This window comes from Caretta caretta, chromosome 1, assembly GCF_965140235.1.
Source record: "Caretta caretta isolate rCarCar2 chromosome 1, rCarCar1.hap1, whole genome shotgun sequence".
Classification (NCBI taxonomy): domain Eukaryota; kingdom Metazoa; phylum Chordata; order Testudines; family Cheloniidae; genus Caretta; species Caretta caretta.
This window is the reverse complement of record NC_134206.1, coordinates 355,426,249-355,441,337: the sequence shown is the minus strand read 5'-3', so window position 1 is coordinate 355,441,337 and position 15,089 is coordinate 355,426,249.

Genomic DNA, 15,089 nt, shown 5'->3' with positions numbered 1-15,089 from the left:
TCTTTCGACTCATTGGGATGGTTTGTCCCTGTAACCTCAACAGGGATTCCTTGAAATACAGCCAGCTCTCCTGGACTCCTTTCCCCTTCAAGTTAGTCCCCCAGGGGATCCTGGCCATCCGTTCCCTGAGGGAGTCGAAGTCTGCTTTCCTGAAGTCCAGGGTCCGTATCCTGCTGCTTACCTTTCTTCCCTGCGTCAGGATCCTGAACTCAACCAACTCATGGTCACTGCCTCCCAGATTCCCATCCACTTTTGCTTCCCCCACTAATTCTACCCGGTCTGTGAGCAGCAGGTCAAGAAAAGCGCCCCCCCTAGTTGGCTCCTCTAGCACTTGCGCCAGGAAATTGTCCCCTACGCTTTCCAAAAACTTCCTGGATTGTCTATGCACCGCTGTATTGCTCTCCCAGCAGATATCAGGAAAATTAAAGTCACCCATGAGAATCAGGGCATGCGATCTAGTAGCTTCCGTGAGCTGCCGGAAGAAAGTCTCATCTACCTCATCATCTGAAGGAGCAGACTTAGATGCTTAATACAGAGTCCCTGGGCTGGAACTAGGGTTGCCAACATTGCATTTCAAAAATAAGGAATGGTTTTCTTAGCACCCCTGCCCCACCCACATCCCAATATCATATCATCATCATCAAATAAACAGTACTCACCTACATTCGCCAAGGGCATTTCTTGATGCTTTTTGCTGCACTCAGCAACTCCGGATCTTGCTGTATAGAGATGAAAAAATAAGGGACCTCCCTCATAATAACGACTGTTGGTAACCCTAGCTGGAACCTAGAGCAGCAGGTGAGTCTGTGTTCCCCTTCCAGCACTCAGAAAAGGGTGTAAAAGCCCAACATAAGAACTATTGAGCCCATAATGTGGCTGAAGACCGAGCCCTAAGGATAAGCCAAATAATAGTTCAAGAAGGGGGCAGAAATATCTTTTATTGTGGTGGACTTTGTTACCCTGGAAAGGTTGTAAACAAAACATGACCTGACCGGAGAACTCAGACACAAGAAGAGGCAGGGCCAGAGCATCCATAGGGTGCACTGCTACACCATGCACAGCCATGAAGGGGTGCTTCAGCAGTGAGTCCGCCTTTCTACATACGTTAAATGGATTAAATGGTGGATAACTGACAGATCACAAAAAGTAGTAAATCACCTGAAGACTTGAAGTGTCATTGATTGTTCAGACATGAGAACTTTGAACAAGTAACATTTAACTAATACTACAAAATGGAGAAACTTCCTGGGTGCCCGATGAATCTGTACATGATAATACACATCTTGCAAGTAAAGGATACTGAACCAGTCAATATGATCTAGGGAGGGTTTGAGAGAAGTGAGTGTTATGTGAAATCTGATGTCATGTATAGTGTCAGAGGTTGAAAATCAGACTCCAACCCCCTTTCTTTGTTGGAATCAGGAAGTATGGAGAATAAAATAGTCTCCTCAAATTGGGGAGGAACTATCTCTATCAGACCCCATTGTAACATCCAGTCTCTCTTGTTGCATGACCACCTTATGAGAGTGGTCCTTGAACAGGAATGAGTAAGGAGGGTAGGAGGAGGAATGGACTGGAATTGTATAGCTTAGCCATCTTGAATGATCTGAAGTACCCATTGGTCCATAGTTATTCCAGTCCAAGCCTCCTTGAAGGCTAGGTGGGAATCAAAAGTAGAGAAAGAATATACTTGATCTGTAACTTTGACCATATCCTCAAAATGGTTTATTTTGAGAGTGACCAAACTGAGATGAGATATTAGAGGAATTAAATGATTTTCTCTTCTGCAATCTTGGTCTGTCTACTCTGTTGAAAGAAAGATCTCTGGTGAAAGACATAACCAGAAGTAGAGGGTTGAGGACTCTTCAGTATAAATTTGTGGTCTATATTGTTTCTTCTTGAAAGATGGGATATAAAAGCCATGGGGGTCTTACAGTAGCTCTTGAGTCCTTTGAAGAATGTAATGTATCATTCATCTTGGAACTAAACAGATCCTGACCCTTACAGGGTAAATCCTGTATTGTAGTCTGAACCTCTTTTGTTAGCCCTGATGCTGAAAGCCAAGAATACCTCTTGTTCATGCTCCTGTATCCACTGCATCCAGAGCTGCTTGTAATGAGATTTTAGTACTTAAGCTGTCAGAGCATAAGGAAGTAAAACTTCCCTTTGAATTGAGAGAAGAGTTATCTTGAAAACTTGCCACTCTATCCCATTGTATGTAACTATATTTTGTTATCATTGATTGATAGTTAAAATTTTGACCTGAAGAGAGGCCAAAGAGAAAGTGTTCCCCCCATCCCACCCCCACAGATCTAGGGGGAAGAAATTCCTTCTTTTTTGTTGCAGATCTGGAAATCTGTTTGGATTTCTCATGAACAGCAGTAATTACTGAGGATGAAGGATTCAGGGGAGTATAGAAATATTCAGCCCCCACAGAAGGATCTTAATGATATTTCCTATCTACTTACTTGGAAGTCGCCGATATAGAAAATGGTGTTGCCCATAATTCTTTTGCTGGGTCAAGGATACCTTTATTAAATAGGTAAGGCTACCTTATTTTGAGTAGAAGATTGTAGGATATCAAATTATTCATATGACTTTTCTTGCACAAGTTCCAAAGGAATTTCTGATGTCTCCAATATCCTCTTTAACAGCTCTTGGTAAGCTTTGAAGTCATCTATTGTTGGAGCAGAAGATGCAACAGCCTCATTAGGAGGAGATGGCATCTGTCCTTCTGGAGGAGGGTCATTCTGAATCTGCTCTTCATCTTCCTCGGATAGAGGTGGAATTACGGACTTCTGAAGATAATATGTATGCAATTAAACTTGCCTCTGTGGGCATCTGCACCCTGAATTAGAAGGATGAGGAAATTGCTGATTTGGATTGTGTTAAGGAATGCAGTATGGCCAAATAAGTGGGGTCTCTTTTCAAAAACTCTTCTGCTAAAGGAAAAGAAACATGAAATGTTGTTAAAATAAAAGCGTTACTCAATACTTTACATTTCAAATGCTTTAACTTTTTCCCCTTTGTGATGGGTTAGGATTGCTACCTGATGTGCTGAGACTACTGCTGATACTACCTCTGAGCCTGTTTTCCCTGCCAGCTTGGGACTTCAGTACCCTGTCTTATTGAGCCAGACACACTAGCCTGCTGCAAACACAGACCCAGGTCTTAACCATGTCCCCCAAAAGCTGCAGACTTAACAGAAAACAGCTTAAGAAGTGCTCCTGTCTCTAGCACCCTGATATCCCGTTCCCAATGGGCTCCAAACCTCAAATAAATCCATTTTACTCTGTATAAAGCTTATACTGGGTAAACTCATAAATTGTCCGCCCTCTATAACAGTGATAGAGATATGCACAGCTGTTTGCTCCCCCAGGTGTTAATTATTTACTCTGGGTCAATTAATAAGCAGAAGTGATTTTATTAAGTACAAAAATAGAATTTAAGTGGTTTCAAGTAATAACAGACATAGCCAAGTAAGTTATCAAGCAAAATAAAACAAAAACACACAAGGCTAAGCCTAATACAGTAGGAAACTAAATGAAGGTAAATCTCACCCTCAGAGATGTTCCAATAAGCTTCTTTCACAGACTAGACTCCTTCCTAGTCTGGGTCCAGCAATCACTCACACTCACGTAATTACTGTTCTTTGTTCCAGTTTCTTTCAGGCATCTCTTTGGTGTGGAGAGGCTCTCTCTTGAGCCAGTTGAAGATAAAATGGAGGGGTTTTTTAGGGCCTTTTATATTCTCTCTCATGGGAGGAAACCCCTTTGTTCTCCTGTGCAAGATCACAGCCACAAGATGGAGTCTTTAGCCACCTAGGCAAGTCACCTGTCTATGAATGATTCAGCTTTTTGCAGGCCGATGCCATTGTTTACATGTTAGTCTGAATGTTCACAGGAAAGCTCAGATGTGGATTGGCGTCTCCCAAAGTCCACTGTCAGTTAAGTGTTTCTCAATTGGGTCCTTACTGAGAATAGTCCTTTCTCAAGGAGCTTACCAAATGCTTCACTGAGGCTACTTAGAATCAAACAAGTACATAGCCGGGGGGTGGGGGGTGAGAACAATAACAGAAACTGTAGAAATGGCAGAAGTGCTTTCACCAAAAAGGATAGTGGTATTTGGAAGTAAAACATAGTGAATGTCAGTGAAAATGACGTAGGATCAGAGGCTAAAATAGAGAATTAACAAGTTAAAAATTACCTAGACAAGTTAGATGTTTTCAAGTCACAAGGGCCTGATGAAATACATCCTAGAATATTTAAGGAGCTGACTGAGGAGATATCTGAGCAATTAGCGATTTATCTTTAAAAAGTCATGGAAGAAGGGAGAGATTCCAGAGGACTGGAAAAGGGCAAATATAGTGCCAATTATAAAAAGGGAAGTAAGTACAACCTGGGGATTTACAAACTAGTCATCTTAACTTCAATACCTCGAAAGATACTGGAGCAAATAAAGCAACCAATTTGCAAACACCTAGAAAATAATAAGGTGATAAGTAACAGACAGCATGGATTTGTCAAGAAAAATCATGTCAAACTAACCTAATAGCTTTCTTTGACAAGTGACAGAGCTTCTTCTCCATCTTGGTGGGTCCTGTGCTTCTGTTCAGCAGTTTGCTGAGGTAGTCCTCTTTCCCTCAGAGTTTCCCCCATGCACCTGGGCTTGCTATCCATACCCTGCTGGAGCAAAGTTCCTCCCATTCTCCTTGAAGCGGGGCCAGGGGGAAGGGGCAAGGGAACCTCTCAGTCTCTGGTAGCCCCTGCGGGCATGGTGGCCACAGACTAGACACCCAGTTCAGTCTCTCTCCTCGGGTGGAGTCTCTTCCCTCAGACCCCAGTTAGGCAGAGATTTTTTCACCCTTCTCCTCTGTAGCTGCAGGGTTTCTTTCCTGGTGCTTGTCAGCATCTGCACCACCCAGCTCTCCAGTTGTTCACCCTCCGCTCGTAGCACAGGTGCCTATCTGGCTGGAGGGGAGGCTTTTAACAGGTTTGGGCAGGCCCTTGATTTGCCCCAGGTGTCCTAATTAACTTAGAGTACCCTGTTCAGCTACCAAGAGAAAAGGGACCTGCTTAGCCTGGGGGTAAAGATTGGCCTTCCAGACCACTCTCTTGCAGGTGTGGAACTGCTGCTGGGCCCAGGGCTCTTGCTGCCTCAGCTCCTCATCTGGGCCAGACCCCCACATTGCTGGCTGGTGGACTCCCTGGTTTCTACTGCTCTTTCGGGGGGGGGGGTGGCCTGCTGGCCTGCTCCCTGGAGGGGGAGTGAGGGACACCGCCCCTGTTGTTGTCGCTGCCAGTACCTGAGGGGTCTCTCCTGCCAGACTGCCTCCTGGTGCTGGTGCCTTTGGGAGGAAGGAGACCTCTGTTTCTGGGGGAGTGTGCAGGAACCCTGCAGGATGCTGTGGAGGGGGACCTCCTGAAGGACTGAGTAACTTTCCATCTTTGCTCTTGTGGTTGGGGTATTGACTGTTGCTGTGGGATGACAGGGGGTGTCTCAAGGTTCCTTCCCCACTCTGAACTCTAGGGTACAGATGTGGGGACCTGCATGAAAACCTCCTAAGCTTACTTTTACCAGCTTAGGTTAAAACTTCCCCAAGGTACAAACTATTTTACCTTTTGCCGCCACCACCAAACATCTAACCGGGTTTTTTATTAGGAAAGAGCCGTTGGAAACGTCTTTCCCCCCCGCAAAATCCTCATCAAAACCTTGCACCCCCCTTCCTGGGGAAGGTTTGGTAAAAATCCTCACCAATTTGGATAGGTGACCACAGACCCAAACTCTTGGATCTTAAGAACAACGAAAAAGCATTCAGTTTCTTAAAAGAAGAATTTTAATAGAAGAAAAAGTAAAAAGAATCACCTCTGTAAAATCAGGATGGTAAATACCTTACAGGGTAATTAGATTCAAAACATAGAGAATCCCTCTAGGCAAAACCTTAAGTTACAAAAAGACACAAAAACTGGAATATCCATTCCATTCAGCACAGCTTATTTTCTCAGCCATTTAAAGAAATCATAATCTAATGCATATCTAGCTAGATTACTTACTAAGTTCTAAGACTCCATTCCTGTTCTGTCCCCGGCAAAAGCATCACACAGACAGACCCAGACCCTTTGTTTTTTCCCCCCCTCCAGCTTTGAAAGTATCTTGTCTCGTCATTGGTCATTGTGGTCAGGTGCCAGCGAGGTTATCCTAGCTTCTTAACCCTTTACAGGTGAAAGGGTTTTTCCTCTGGCCAGGAGGGATTTTAAAGGGATTTACCCTTCCCTTTAAATTTATGACAGGGTATGTCATAAATATAAAGGGAAGGGGTTAAGAAGCTCTGATACAGTACTATAAAATCCTCTTACCTGTAAAGGGTTAAGAAGCTCAGGTAACCTGGCTGGCACCTGACCAAGAAATGACCAATGGGGGGACAAGATACTTTCAAATCTGGGGCGTGGGGGGGAGGTTTTGTCTGTCTGTGTGATGCCTCTGCCTGGGGACTGATCAAGGAAACAAGCAATTCAATTCCCATAGAGTTAGTAAGTAATCTAGCCAGAAAATGCATTTGATTTTCTTTTGTTTTTGGCTTGTGAAATTCACTGTGCTGGAGGGAATGTGTAGTCCTGTTTTTGTGTCTTTTTGTAACTTAAGGTTTTACCTAGAGGGATTCTCTATGTTTTGAATCTGATTACCCTGTAAGGTATTTACCATCCTGATTTTACAGAGGTGATTCTTTTACCTTTTCTTTAAATAAAATTCTTCTTTTAAGAACCTGATTGATTTTTTCATTGTTCTTAAGATCCAAGGGTTTGGGTCTGTGTTCATCTGTACCAATTGGTGAGGATATTATTATCAAGCCTTCCCCAGGAAAGGGGGTGTAGGGCTTGGGGGAATATTCTGGGGGAATAGGACTCCAAGTGGTCCTTTCCCTGTTCTTTGTCTAAATCACTTGGTGGTGGCAGCATACTGTACAAAGACAAGGCGGAATTTGTAACTTGGAAAGTTTTTAACCTAAGCTAGTGAAAAAAAGCTTAGGGGGTCTTTCATGCGGGTCCCCACATCTGTACCGTAGAGTTCAGAGTGGGGAGGGAACCCTGACAGAGTGTGATGTGGAGCCTGCCCCCGGTCCATCTGTCCCACGCTACCACTCCCCACTGTTGCCCCCTCCACCACCCCCACTTACTATCTGCCTCCACTCCTGACTGTGGGACTCAGCTGCTTGCTTCGCCCCTCTTTACACCGCTTGAGCCTGTAGCAGCAGCCAGAAGAGAACTGCATTTACAAGCACACGTGCCTTCTCCCTCCCCTTGGACTGGCCCTTACCTCTCCTGCTGCTTTCAGCTGGTGGACTTTCCCATCCTCTGCCTTGCCCATTGGTCTCCCTGCAGCAGTTTCCCCTGCTTTCCCCTTACTACCTGCCCTTCCTGTCCATCCTCCCCTTTTTTTGCCGTGGTCCCTGGTAGCTTCAGTTTGTTTGCCTGCCCCGCCCTTTGCCCTTGGGTGATTTGCTTGTTTGCCTGTCCTGCCCCAACCCCTGAAGCTAGTCCTTTTCCTTTGCTTGCCCTACCCCCAGCCTGTTTGCTTCTCCCCTGCCCCAGCTAGACTCCTTGTGTCCATGTCCCCCATGGTACTTGTGCCCCCCCTTTTATGTTGAACCCCAGTGTTCACTGCACTCCCCAATGACACTGTAGTTCCCTCCCCTCCCCTGGTGCAGCTGGAGGAGTCGGTTATTCCCGTCCAGTGTTGGTGACTGCACCCCTCCTTCCCTGCCTTGAGAGGTGCCCCGTGCTCCCACTCCTGCAGCCTAGTGGGGAGGAGTGGTCAACCTTCGCCCCCCCTTCTCCTTTTTCCCATCCCCACTGACTATGGTGGGGGGGGGAAAGCTAGTGGGTCCCATCAGGTGGTACCCATTGCCCATCCTCCACCTGTCCCCCCAACCCCTCACTGTGGCTACCGCCTTGACAGCTGCTGCTGAACTGCCTGCCATCGCCCCTGCTGGGGCATCGGCGACGGTGGGCACAGGTGTGGACTCCGTTACTGCATGCCCCTTGTCTCCTCCGACTCTAGGGGAGCCCCCCCCAGCTGGCAGGAAGAGCCAGGGGACTAAGAAGGGCAAAGGCCCCGCCCAGAAGGCTAAGCCCTCCATGGTGGGAGCTGCCTCCTCTGCCGTGGCCCTGCCATTGGCTGCAGTGTCCCTCTCTCTTCTCCCTGTTATACCCTCACTGGCTTTGGTGTAGCGAAGGCCATCTTGCTGTGGCTGGGGTCCGTGCTGGCAGATGTGGTCCACCCCGACCAGACCTACACTGTCCCGGGCCGTACCATCTTTGATAATCTGTACTTGGTCCAGGATCTCTTGGAGCTTGGGTGTACAAATGGTCTGTCGTTCACCCTCCTATCCTTGGATCAGGAGAAGGTGTTTGACAGGGTGGACTATAGGTATCTCTTGGGCACTCTGCAGGTGTTCGGCTTTGGGACCCAGTTTGTGGGTTTTCTCCACACACTGTACGCCTCCGCCGAGTGTCTGGTCCAGCTTGACTGGGGTGAGGGATGCGTCAGGGGTGTCTGCTGTCAGGACAGCTGTATGCTCTGGTGATTGAGCCCTTTCTCTGTCTCCTCCGTCGGAGGTTGACGGGGTTGGTGCTCCGTGAGCCAGAGTTACGCCTGGTCCTGTCAGTGTACGCTGATGACGTGCTCCTCATGGTCCAGGACCCAGGCAACCTGGTGCGGGTGGAGGCCTGTCAGGCCGTTTGTTTGGCGGCCTCCTCCACCCGGGTCAACTGGATCAACAGCTCTAGCCTGGTGGTCGGGGACGGGTGGCAGACGAGCTCCCTCCCATCCACGCTTCAAGCCATCTGGTGGAGCGTGGGTCCACTGCTCTATCTTGGCATTTACCTTTCTGCCATGCATCCTTTTCTGCTGGAGAACTGGCAGGATTTGGAGGCCAGGGTGGGCGAGCGGCTGCAGAGATGGACCAGACTGTTCCGGTGTCTCTCCCTGAGAGGGAGGGCGCTGGTGCTGAACCAGCTAGTCCTGTCCATGCTCTGGCACAGGCTCAACACCCTGAGCCTGGCCCTGGGGATCCTGGCCATGCTCCAGAGGACAGCCCTGGAGTTTTTCGACCAGGACTGCACTGGGTCCCTGCAGGGATCCTGAGTCTTTCCCTGGAGGAGGGAGGACAGGGCCTGGTCTGCCTTCGTAGCCAGATCCATGTCTTCTGCCTCCAGGCCCTGCAGAGACTCCTTTATGGTGCAGGTAGTCCAATGTGGAGCATGTTGGCACACGCCTTCCTCCGCCGCCTCTGAGGGCTCCGATATGACGGGCAGCTCTTTTTTCTTCACCCAAGAGGTCTTCCGCTAGACCTCTCAGAGCTGCCAGTCTTCTACCAGGACCTCCTCCAGACCTGGACCTAGGGGTGACAGTGGACGAGAAGCTGGATATGAGTCAGCAGTGTGCCCTTGTTGCCAAGAAGGCCAATGGCATTTTGGGATGTATAAGTAGGGGCATAGCGAGCAGATCGAGGGACGTGATCGTTCCCCTCTATTCGACATTGGTGAGGCCTCATCTGGAGTACTGTGTCCAGTTTTGGGCCCCACACTTCAAGAAGGATGTGGATAAATTGGAGAGAGTCCAGCGAAGGGCAACAAAAATGATTAGGGGTCTGGAACACATGAGTTATGAGGAGAGGCTGAGGGAGCTGGGATTGTTTAGCCTGCAGAAGAGAAGAATGAGGGGGGATTTGATAGCTGCTTTCAACTACCTGAAAGGGGGTTCCAAAGAGGATGGCTCTAGACTGTTCTCAATGGTATCAGATAACAGAACGAGGAGTAATGGTCTCAAGCTGCAGTGGGGGAGGTTTAGATTGGATATTTGGAAAAACTTTTTCACTAAGAGGGTGGTGAAACACTGGAATGCGTTACCTAGGGAGGTGGTAGAATCTCCTTCCTTAGAGGTTTTTAAGGTCAGGCTTGACAAAGCCCTGGCTGGGATGATTTAACTGGGAATTGGTCCTGCTTCGAGCAGGGGGTTGGACTAGATGACCTTCTGGGGTCCCTTCCAACCCTTATATTCTATGATTCTATGATTCTATGGAAGCTCTTTTCGGTGACCAGGTCAGTTGTGGAAACCGAGGGGGCGGACCTCCTCCTGGAGCCCCAGCTACAGAACCCCGATCTACGTGTGCAGGTGGTGGAGTCTCCCTGGGTGCACCAGAGGTTGGTCCTGGCAGAAACCACCAGGGTCGGAGACAGGGGGACTGGGTGGATCCCCGTTCACTTGGCCAGAGCATGGGGCTCTCCACCCTTCTGACCCCCCTGCGCATATTCCAGGAGGTGGGCGCTGCCTTGTCGCCCCTTTTTTTGGTCTTCCTGCTGCGGGCCTTGTGAGAGGGCGCTCCCCACCCACCCTTCACCCCGGGCCCTCTGGAACTTTTTATCAGGCCCCTGTTCGGCGAGCCCCTCCCCGGCTTCCCCACTCCCACACTCCGAACCGGCTGCGCACCCTGCAGCAGGTTCGCTTTGAACCGTGCATAGGGACCAACTATACACGCTCGTGCTTGACATGTTGCATTTCCTCACTCTCTCGTCCCACCCCGACACCAAGTGGTGGGACTATTTACCACCTGTGGAGGGCGAAGAGCCCCGGTGGGCCAACCTTTATTCCACCTTGGTCCCATGGCCCGCCGGGGACATCGGTTGGTGGCTCCTTCACAGAGCTGTGAGCACCAGCCTGTATCTGGCGCAGTTCACCCCCATACCCGAGGCCTGCCCCTTTCTTGGCGTGAGGGAGAACCTGGCACACGCCTACTTCGAATGCGCCAGGTTGCAGCCCTTATTCCGGCTCCTCCAGAACCTCTTGTTGAGGTTCTGGCTGCACTTTTCCCCACACCTGTTCATTTTCGCACACCCTATCCATGGCCCCATGAAGTTGCGAGACCTCCTTGTCAACCTCCTCCTGGCTCTGGCCAAAGTCACCATCTATAACACCAGGAGGAGGATGTTGGACAGGGGGGTGCTCTGCGACTGTGGGGCCTATTTCTGTTCCTCCCTGGTCTCACACCTCCGGGCAGAGTTCCACTAGGCAGCATCCGCTGGCTCCCTAGACAACTTAGAGGAGCAGTGGGTGCTGTCCGGGGTCATCTGCTCGGTGTCCCCATCCGGTAACCTTGTTTTGAACCTGTGACTGTCACTCCAATCCCTGTTTTTCATTAGTTGTCCCCTGTACCCATTTGGTTTCTGGGTCCAGTGGAGAGAGATCATGGGGCCTCTATTCTGACCTGCTGGATGTCCCTGTCAGTGAAATTTAACTGTTTGAAGAAAATTGTGTTTGCAATGCTAGGTCTAGGTTGGATATTAGGAAACACTATTTCACTAGGAGGGTGGTAAAGCACTGGAATGGGTTACCTAGGGAGGTGGTAGAATCTCCATCCTTAGAGGTTTTTAAGGCCCGACTTGACAAAGCCCTGGCTGGGATGATTTAGTTGGTGTTGGTCCTGCTTTGAGCAGGGGATTGGACTAGATGACCTCCTAAGGTCTCTTCCAACCCAAATATTCTATGAAGCGTGTCAGAGACTCCCCTTGGGATAACAAGCCTGGTACATGTCAATTTCTTTGTTAAACTGACAAGCTCATATAAGCTTGAAGTGTCGAGTGGGCATAACTGGACACTGCAAGATGGAGGTTCCTACAGTTGTGTCTGGGACCAGAGATATTGGCTAGTGTCATTCAGCTGCATAATCCAAGGAGCAGCTTACATGGCAGAAGCTGTGTGTGAACAGCCCAGGAGTGGGGTTTCTCACAGCAGAGCAGTATAAGGCTGGCTCCCAGAGTCAAGGATTGGAGTGACCTAGCAGATCACCGGTCCGGATAACATCAGGGGAACGTCACACTGCCCTTTTCTGAACCTTTTCCAATTCCAATATATCTTTTTTGAGATTGGGCGTCCACATCAGTACACAGTATTCAAGATGAGGGCATACCATGGATTTATATATTCCTTTCTTAATGATTCATAGAATCATAGAACATCAGGGTTGGAAGGGACCTCAGGAGGTCATCTAGTCCAACCCCCTGCTCAAAGCAGGACCGATCCCCAAGTAAATCATCCCAGCCAGGGCTTTGTCAAGCCTGACCTTAAAAACTTCTAAGGAAGGAGATTCCACCACCTCCCTAGGTAATGCATTCCAGTGTTTCACCACCCTCCTAGTGAAAAAGTTTTGCCTAATATCCAACCTAAATCTCCCCCACTGCAACTTGAGACCATTACTCCTTGTTCTGTCATCTGCTACCACTGAGAACAGTCTAGATCCATCCTCTTTGGAACCTCCTTTCAGGTAGTTGAAAGCAGCTATCAAATCCCCCCTCATTCTTCTCTTCCATAGACTAAACATCCCCAGTTCCCTCAGCCTCTCCTCATAAGTCATGTGTTCCAGTCCCCTAATCATTTTTGTTGCCCTCTGCTGGACTCTTTCCAATTTTTCAACATCCTTCTTGTAGTGTGGGGCCCAAAACTGGACACAGTACTCCAGATGAGGCCTCATCAGTGTGGAATAGAGGGGAACGATCACCTCCCTCGATCTGCTGGCAATGCCCCTACTTATACAGCCCAAAATGCCATTGGCCTTCTTGGCAACAAGGGCACACTGTTGACTCATATCCAGCTTCTCGTCCACTGTAACCCCTAGGTCCTTTTCTGCAGAACTGCTGCCTAGCCATTCGGTCCCTAGTCTGTAGCGGTGCATTGGATTCTTCCGTCCTAAGTGCAGGACTCTGCACTTGTCCTTGTTGAACCAGCATTCTGCTTGCTTTTTTGACTGCCGCTGCACATTGAGTGGATGTTTTCAGAGAACTATCCACAATGACTCCAAGATCTCTTTCTTGATTGGTAACAGCTAATTTAGACCACATCATTTTATATATATAGTTGGGATTATGTTTTCCAATGTGTATTACCTTGCATTTATAAACACTGAATTTCATCTGCCATTTTGTTGCCCAGTCACCCAGTTTTGAGAGATCCTTTTGTAGCACTTTACAGTCTGCCTGGGACTTAACTATCTTGAGTAGTTTTGTATCATCTGCAAATTTTGCCACCTCACTGTTTTCCCCTTTTTCCAGATCATTTATGAATATATTGAATAGAACTGGGCCCAGTACAGACCCCTGGGGGACACCACTATTTACCTCTCTCCATTCTGAGAACTGATCATTTATTCCTACCCTTTGTTTCCTATCTTGTAACCTGTCACCAATTCATGAGAGGACCTTCCCTCTTATCCCATGACTGCATATTTTGCTTAAGAGCCTTTGGTGAGAGACCGGCTTTCTGAAAATATAAATACACTATATCCACTGGATCCCCCTTGTCCAAATGCTTGTTGTCTCCCTCAAAGAATTCTAATAGATTGGTGAGGCATGATTTCCCTTTACAAAAACCATGTTGACTCTTCCCTAACAAATTATGTTCATCTATGTGTCAGATCATTTTTTTTTCTTTACTACAGTTTCAACCAGTTTGCCCGGTACTGAAGTCAGGTTTACCAGCCTGTAATTTCCGGGGTCACCTCTAGAGCCCTTTTTAAAAATTGGCATCACATTAGTTATCCTCCAGTCATTTGCTACAGAAGCTGATTTAAATGATAAATTACAGACTACAGTTAGCAGTCGAGCAATTTCACCTTTGAGTTCCTTCAGAACTCTTGGGTGAATACCACAGTGGCCTGGAGCTGCAGGGTACCCCTGCCACCCACAGCTTCAGGGGCCCGCGGCCACCAGGAGCTTGGAGGTTCACCCATGGCAGGCGGGAGCTGCAGGAACCCCCTCTGCCCACAGCTCCAGGAGCCTAGGGGTTCCCCTTGCCGCATGCGGCAGCCGGGTGCTGTGGAGACCCCCTTGCCGCTCACGGCAGCTTGGAGCTCTGGGAGCCACCAGAGGTGGTGGGGGTATCCTGCAGCTCCTGACCACTGCAGACTGAAGTCACGGAGGTCACTGGAAGTCATGGATTCTGTGACCTCCATGACTAAATCGTAGCATTAGCTATAACGTTTTGTAAAAGAGCTTTAAAAGGATGATGTTGCAAGCTAGAAGTTGAGCATATGTAGTTCACTAATCTTATCACAATATTCCTTTTTTTTAATCAAGTCACAGACATCTTACCACACAAGACAGTCTAGTAAATGATGCTGTGAAGTGTATTTTTACGAAGGGTGTATCGATGTCAAACATGAAGCAAAGCCCTTCTCTTTCTCTATCATGGAGGGACATCCATCTGTAACAAGCCAGTTTACTTTCTGAAGATCTGTACCATTTTTTTTCAAAAAAGCCTTTTACCTTTTCAAAAATTACCTTTTCTGTGACATAGGTTTTTAATGCTATTAAGCACAAACATTCTTCCTTGAAAATTTCACCATCATAAAATCTCGTTTGATTCGTTCACTGCAAGAGACATGTATTTGGCATTTTGTAAACTGGAAAGCAGTACTGACAAACAATCTGCATAAATTACCTCCAATTTTCGCATTGCTGTGGAATCAGACAGGGGAACTTGCTTCACATGGGTCACGATGTTTTTTATCTCCAGCATTTCCAACATGCACTCCTTCACAAGCTCGGCATCCAGGAAAGGCTTTTTCTTTTTAGCTAATATCCACATTATCTGAAGAGAAGCAGCTTTTGCTTTTTCCTGTACAGTCACTGATGTTGTGAGAATCATAGAACTGGAAGGGACCTCAAGAGGTCATCTAGTTCAAACCCTTGCACTCCTGACAGGACTAAGTATTATCTAGACCATTCCTGACAGCTGTTTGTCTAACCTGCTCTTAAAAATCTCCAATGATGGAGAGTCCACAACCGTCCTAGGCAATTTATTCCAGTGCTTAACCACCCTGACAGTTAGGAAGTTTTTCCTAATGTCCAACCTAAGCCTCCCTTGCTGCAATTTAAACGCATTGCTTCTTGTCCTATCCTCAGAGGTTAAGAAAAAACATTTTTCTTCCTCCTCCTTGTAACAACCTTTTACATATTTGAAAACTGTTATCATGTCCCCTCTGTCTTCTCTTTTCCAGACTAAACAAACCCACTTTTTTCAATCTTCCCTCATAGGTC